Below are 7,500 nucleotides of genomic sequence, written 5' to 3'. Positions count from 1 at the left end.
CTCACTCCCTTTTTTATTTTTGTCCTACCTTCTTCCTTTCTTTTACTTCCTTTTCCATCTCTTTTCTTCCCTTCCCTTCCTTTTCCATCTCCCTCCCCTTCCTCCCCACCATCCCTTCCCTTACTTTGCTTTCTCTTCCCTACCTGTCCTCCCTCCTTTTTCTTCCTTCTCTCCCTCCCTTGTCCTCCTTTCTTGCCCCCCTCCCTTCCCCTTCTCTCCACTCTTCCCCATTCCCTTCTCCTCTCATCCTCCCTCCCATCTCCTCTTCTCTTCCCCTTCTCTCCGCTCTATCATCTCCTTTCCCCCTTCCCTTCTCCTCCTCTCCGCTCTATCATTTCCTTTCCCCCTCCCTTCTCCTCCTGTCTTCCCCTTCTCTCCGCTCTCTATCATTCCCTTTCCCTCCCTAACCTGTTTATTGCCATATTCCACTGGTCGCAACACCAAACTTTATGAAATTCCGGTTTGCGGTTCCACAAAATCCCCAAGGTCGGGTATTAACATTCCTTGGTTCCCTTTCTTTGCGAGGATTATAATTGTTTTTTTTTTGTCTTATTTTTTAATTATTTTTTTCTTCTTTCCGTTATGTTTACTTGTTTGTTGTGTTATTTATGGGTTTAATTTTTTTATTTGATTTTTTTTTCTTAAGTTAACTTTATTTTTGTTTTGTACGATTTTCCTTTTTTATTTCTATTTTTTTTTTCGTTGCCTTCAGCGTTAACAAGGCTTCTTTCCCTCCTCCCCCCCCCCTTGTACTCTGCTTCCTATTGCGTATATGTTTTTCCTCACACGTTCCGTCGCTTCTTAGCATTCTTTCCTATTTTTATTTCTCTTTCTTTTCCCATTTTCCTTTTCCTTCATCCATTGAGCGTCCACTGACCTTTCTGTGGACTCAGGGACCTATCGCCTTGATATTTTTCGTTGTTTGTTTCTTTCAATCTCTCTCTCTCTCTCTCTCTCTCTCTCTCTCTCTCTCTCTCTCTCTCTCTCTCTCTCTCTCTCTCTCTCTCTTCTCTCTCTCTCTTTCTCTTCTTCTCTTTCTTTCTCCTTCTTATCTCTTTCTCTCTTCTCTTTCTCTTTTCTCCTTCTCTCTTATCTCTCTCTCTCTCTCTCTCTTTCTCTTTCTCTTCCTCCTTATCTCTCTCTCTCTCTCTCTCTCTCTCTCTCTCTCTCTCTCTCTCTCTCTCTCTCTCTCTCTCTCTCTCTCTCTCTCTCTCTCTCTCTCTCTCTCTCTCTCCTTTCTCTCTCTTTTATCTCTTCTCTCTTTCTTTCTTTCTCTCTCTCTCTCTCTCTTTCTCTTTCTTTTCTCCCTTTGATCTTTCTCTTTTCTCTCTCTCTCTCTCTCTCTCTCTCTCTTTCTCCTCCTTTCTCTTCTTATCTTCTTCCTTCTCTCTCTCTCTATCTCTCTCTCTCTCTCTCTCTCTTTTTCTCTCCCTTTCTCTTTCTCTTCCCTCCTCCCTCCCCTCTCTCTTCCTCCTCCTCCCTCCTCTCCCCCTTCTCTTCCCTTCCTCCCCTTCCCTCCCCTCTCTCTCTTCCTCCTCCTCCCTCCCCCTCTCTCTTCCTCCTTCTCCCTCCCCCTCTCTCTTTCTCCTTCTCCCTCCCCCTTTCTCTTCCTCCTCCCTCCCCTTCCCCCTCCCCCTTTCTCTTCCTCCTTCTCTCTCCCTCACTCCCTCTCTCTTTTTCCTTCTTTCTTGACCCAATTCCTAATCCTCCAGCGCCACTTGTGTCACCATCTAATCCAATATCCTCGCCGGTCCTTCCCTCTGCATGATATCCATAGACAGGGAAAAGGAAGGAGAGACGAAGGAAGGGAGAGGAAGGAAGGGATGAAAAGGGGAGATGGGAGAGCGAAGGACCAGCAGAGAGAGGAGGAAGAATTAGGGAAGAAGAAGAGGAGAAGGAAGGATGAAGGGCTATAGAAAGGGAGAGGAGGGAAGGAATGAAAAAGGAAGGGGGGAAATGGAGGAGAGAGGAAGAAGAGGAGGAGAAGGGGGGTGAAAGGCTATAGAAAGGGAGGAGAAGGTAGAGTTGGATGAAAGAAAGGAAAGGAAGAGAAGCAAAGGATGAGAGAGAAAAGTATGAGAGAATAAAGAGAGAATGAAGGATGGGACTAAAAGGAATGGGAAGTAGACACCAAGGAAGGAGGTTTAGAAAAAGACAGCGAAAGAGGAGACATCGGAAGGAATAAGAAAAGAGAGTTAGAATGGGAGTAAGAGAAGATGAGATGACAAAAGGGGAAGAATTTAAGAATAAGAGAAAATAGAAAGATGAAAAGGATAGTCGAGGAAAGGAACCGAGTGGAAAGAAATGGAGGGGGAGAAAGGGTAAAGAGTGAGTAAGAGAGTCAGAGAAGGGAGAGTAGAGAAAGAGTGGAAGAAGGAAAATCGAGAGAGGGAGTAGGGGAGGAAAAGAAGAAGGAAAACGGTGGCATGGGGTACGGGGGGGGGGGGATAGGCGAGGGCAGAAGGGTAGGGAAGGAAGGACGGCGGGGAGGGGGGGGAGGTGCAGGGACCTCCCATTTTTTCGCCTTCTTCCTATCCCTTTTATCTCGGGGCTGAAAGTTTGAGGTCATCACCTTGTCTTCTTATCTTCTCCCCCACCCCCTTCCTCTTGCTTCCCCTTCCTCCCCATCCCCATACGCTCTCTCTCCTCTCCCCTCTTCTCCTCCCTATTTTCCTCCATTTCCTCCTCCTCATCCTTCTCACCCCCATTCCTCTTTTCCATGTTCTTCCTTCTCCATATTCGTCATTCTCTCAAATTTTCCTTCACCTTCTCTTCCTCTTCACCATCCTCCTTTTCCTCCTCCTATTCCTCTTCTTCTTCTTCTACTACTACTACTTCCTCCTCCTCCTCCTCCTCCTCCTCCTTCTCGTCGTCCTCCTCGCGGCCATCATTGATTTTGTAAACTGTAAACTGGTAATATTGAAATCCCGAGGGAGGGCTGGGTGTCTCCGGCTCGATCCCGCGTGTTGTTGTTGTTGGGAAGGATTTTGGGTCCTTTGTTGGCACTGGTTTTGATGCTGGAAGTGTCCTTGGCTTCCGTTTGTAGTGGTCTACGTTCTGCTTCTGTTGGCAGTGGCCTTCTTTTTTATTGGTGATATTGGATTGGCTTTGCAGTTGGCAAGGGATTTGGGCGACGATGGACCGTTGTAGCTGGCAGTGTGTGACTTTGTTTTTGTTGGCAGTGGCTTTGACTTTGATTTGGTTGTTGGAACACACACGAGCATATGCTGACACGTACACGCACGCGCACACGCACACGCACCGCACCGCACCGCACCACACCGCACTGCACCGCAGAGGAAATTAAATACGGGAAAATCGGTTAGGTATAAAAAAGGAAAAAAGAGAGAGAATGAAAGAGTGAATAGGTCAAATAGAAGAAAGGAAAATCTATTCAAAAGAATCAAGAATCGGCCGCCTTTGTTTATCTTAGGTAACTTTTTTTTGAACTCATGCACGTGCCGGTCTGATTGAGAAAGAGATTGAAACAGGAAAAGAAAGACAGAAACGGAAAGTACATATGCTCTTTTATTTGTCTTTATTTGCAGTAGTTCCGGGTATGAAGAAGGTATGATTAGGGAATTTTGTATGCTAGGATTGACAAGCATTAATTGCAAGACCAAGTCACATGCATTTTCTCTCTCTCTCTCTCTCTCTCTCTCTCTCTCTCTCTCTCTCTCTCTCTCTCTCTCTCTCTCTCTCTCTCTCTCTCTCTCTCTCTCTCTCTCTCTCTCTCTCTCTCGTCACTTCAGTCACTTCATCAACGGAAGTAGCATTCTCACTGATGACTTTCTTGGCTTCACATGCAACTCCGCCTCGTCCCATTAATTTCACGGGATATAGCGGAGTACTAGTGATTAAGAGTTACACGATACCACGAACAGTAGAGGCAGGCGACAGCAGCTCTAGATAATGGGTGGAGATTGAGTCGGGGACGATAGCTCGCTGGTTTGTAATTGTGAGAAGTTGCGGTTGAGGGTAGTGTGTTGATAGGGACTTGTAACATGTGTGTGTTTTGTTGTGTGTGTGTGTGTGTATGTTTTTTTTTTGTTGTGTTGTGTTGGTGTGCGCGTGTGTCTGTGTGCGTGTGTGTGTCTGTCTCCCCTTTACGTCGTCTCCCCCTCCCTTTCTCTTTAAGGTTAATGGTAAACGACCACACATTATTTTTATATCCAGTCAGCGTCGCTGTTATAAACACAAAATGAGACATGCTACTTGTGCAATAACGATTTCGGATATCTCGTCCGTGTCATCACTCTTTTGAATGCATAATTAGTTATGAAATTGATGTTAATCCAATTCGGTAACTCATCATGCATAATTATTTCATGTATTGGTCGTTATATGTTAAATAGGTCGTTTTTTATTTGCTCGATTTTACTTTTTTCTCTCTTTCTCCTCCTTTTTTGTCTCTTCTCACGTCTTTGTGATTGCGTGTATCTGTTTCGTGTTCAATTTTCATCGTATTTTTTAACCCTGTTATTATTTCCCCCTTTTTGAATCTTATTTATCCCTTCTCATGCACGTTTTTCTTGCCTTTATCACATATTTTTTTTCGGATTATTAAATTTTCTTGACTTTTTCACCTTTTTCAGATTTTTTTTTTATTCCTTGCCTGCGTCGCTTACCTTTTTTTCTTAATTTCTTATCTTGTCTCTTCTTGAATAGGTTTAAAAGCTGCTCCTCGTTAGTCACTTTTTTCTCTCTCTCTTTATTTAAGAATTTTCCTATTTCAAAGTGTTTGCATGCTTTGATTAGTCTGATTCAGTAAAGTTTTATATTTAATTTTCTTTTTTTTAAGGAAGGGTGAATGGAAAGTGAGTTTTTTTTTCTCTTTTCTTTGTAAGTTTTATTGCTTGTCACTGTCGAATATTTTATTGCATGATTAGGTCCGATAAACTACGTTATTCAGTGTTAGGGATCTATCGTGTTGGTCTGTTCATTATTATGATTGTTGTTGTAGTTGATGTTATTGTTGTTGTTGTTATTATTTATTTTTGTTATTATTATTATTATTATTATTATTATTATTATTATTATTATTATTATTATTATCATTATCGTTATTATTATTGTTATTATTATTATTGTTGTTGTTGTTATTGTTGTTATTATTATTATTAATATTAATAATAATAATAATATTATTATTATTATTATTATTATTATTATTATTGTTATTATAATTGTTATTGTTATCACTACTACTACTATTATTATTATTATTGTTGTTGTTATTATTATTATTATTATTATTATTATTATTATTATTATTATTATTTTTATTACTATTATTATTATTATTATTATTGTTATTATTATTATTATTATTATTATTATTATTATTATTATTATTATTATTATTATTATTATTATTATTATTATTATTATTATTATTATTGCTATTATTATCATTGTTATTATTATTATTATTGTTATTATTATTATTATTATTATTATTATTATTATTATTATTATTATTATTGTTATTATTGTTATTATTATTATTATTGTTATTTTATGACTTCTTATTTTTATTATCCTGATGGAGTGTTCGTGTTGGGGGGAAGATAAGAATGATAATGATAATCATAATACTGATGATGATAATGATAATAGAAACTGACTATCATTTTGATAAGACTTCACGAAGGGGACGATAGAAGGACAGAGGTAAAAATATTGATGGAGGTAGGCATAATGATAATGGTAACTATTTTGTTGTTGGTGGTGGTAATGACTGTGATGATCATAACGATTATGTTGATGATGAGATGAGATTATAGCGATCAGGGTGACAGAAATGTTGATAATATTGATTAATATTCATGCTGCTTCCTGTGTTTTTCTCTCTGATGCGTAAAGGACATCAACCCGGTTCTCTCACATAATTCTGATGAAACTATCTACCTGTTTCCTTTTTTCCTCTTTCTTCGTATTATTATTTTACTTTCCTTCGTTTTTCCTCTTCATTTGCCTCCGTCCTTCCTTCATTTGTTCCCTGTCTTATTCCATTTCTTTCTCCCTTCGTTTATTCTTTCTTTTCTTACTTCCTATTGCTTGTTCTTCCTTCCTTCTCTTCTTTCCTTGTTTTCTCTTCCCTTCCTTCCTTCCTTCCTTCCTTTTCTCTTTCATTAATTTATTAATTCCTCTCCCCCTTTCCGTCTTCCCTTAGTTCCTTCTCCCATTTCTCCCTCCCTCCCTCCCATTCTTATTTCCTTCCTTCCTTCCCTTCCTCTTTCCTTCCTGCTTTCATTCTCTCTCTCCTTCCTTCCTCCCTTTTCTTCTCCACTGTCACATTCCTCCTTTCTTACCTCATACCTACATTCCCCCTCTGAGCATTGCTTTAACCTATCACTTCTTCCTCATTTATTCTCGTGTCTCTCTTTATTACCTCATTTCATGCTTGCCTGGCTTGCTACCGGAAGCTGACGTCTTCCTTTACGTGTCTTTCGCTCCGGAATCTTCCTTGGATTTATCACTTTATTGGGTTTCTCCTCTTTCGTTGGCGAGCGGAATCAGAAGCCAAGGTTAATGAATTCTGTTGGTAACTTATTAACTTTTTCGGTGGCATGACTTGTCTTTTTTTTTCTTCTATTTCCTTTTTATCTTCTTTCTTCGTCTGTTGGATTTCATTTGGAGTATCGTGCTTTTGAGATAGGATTTAATTTATCTCTGTATTTTATTATTCTGCTTATGAATATTTTCTCCTGTCATATATTTGTTTCCTCTGCTTTATTCCCGTCTTTCTTTCTTCTAATAGTTCTCCGATTATATTTCCTTTTCTTAATGATTTCTTCGTCTTTCTGTTATTCTCCTTTTCCTTTCGTCTTTTGTCTTAGCTTCTTTCATCTCCCACCGCTTCTATATTCCTCTTTCTCCTCCTCGTGTATTTCCGCTGTCCTCTTTTCGCCTCTCTTGACTTATCTATTTTTCCATCCTCTTCCTCTACCTCTTTGTCTTTATCGCTTTTTCCTCCTCTTCCTCCTTCCTTATCTCCCTCTCATCGCCTCTCCTTACCACCTGTCTCCCCCTTCTCCCCCCCCCCCCTTCAAGGTCATCACGTGATATTGCAAGCGACCAGTTTAAGGGTGGAGGTTCATGTGCAGTTGCATGACCCCGGTATGCACTCCCAAGCAACTTCGTGGTAGGAGATGTTGCAATATAGGTGCATGTTATTTCTCTTATCATCTTTCCTCTGCGTTGTTGTGTCGTATGTTTTTTTTCTTTTTTCTTTTTTTGCCATTTGTTTAATCTTTTGGTGTTTTTTCTCACTCTTCTCTTTTCTTTTCCGTTATCATGTCCTATATTTTTTTCTTTTACTTGTTTTCCGTCGTCGTATTTTCTTCCCTCCTTCATTCTCTCCCTCCTGGCCTTCTTTCTCTGCCTCTCCCTCTCCCTCTCGTTTTCTCACTCCCTCTCTCTTTCCCTCTCTTTCTATCTACCTAATCCTTTCTTCTCCCTCTTTCCCTTTTTCTCTCTTCCCTCTCCCCAGCCTCA

The 7,500-nt window shown here is 40.0% G+C and overlaps 1 protein-coding gene across 1 annotated transcript in view; it reads left to right on the top strand.

Annotated features, from left to right (window-relative positions):
* unc-13 overlaps positions 1–7,500 on the top strand; it is a gene marked incomplete at its 5' end in the record, with an annotated part of 806,055 nt that overhangs the window by 199,941 nt on the left and 598,614 nt on the right.

The sequence above is a fragment of the Penaeus vannamei genome, chromosome 12, assembly GCF_042767895.1.
Source record: "Penaeus vannamei isolate JL-2024 chromosome 12, ASM4276789v1, whole genome shotgun sequence".
NCBI lineage: Eukaryota > Metazoa > Arthropoda > Malacostraca > Decapoda > Penaeidae > Penaeus > Penaeus vannamei.
This window is presented reverse-complemented; position numbering and strand designations above follow the sequence as displayed.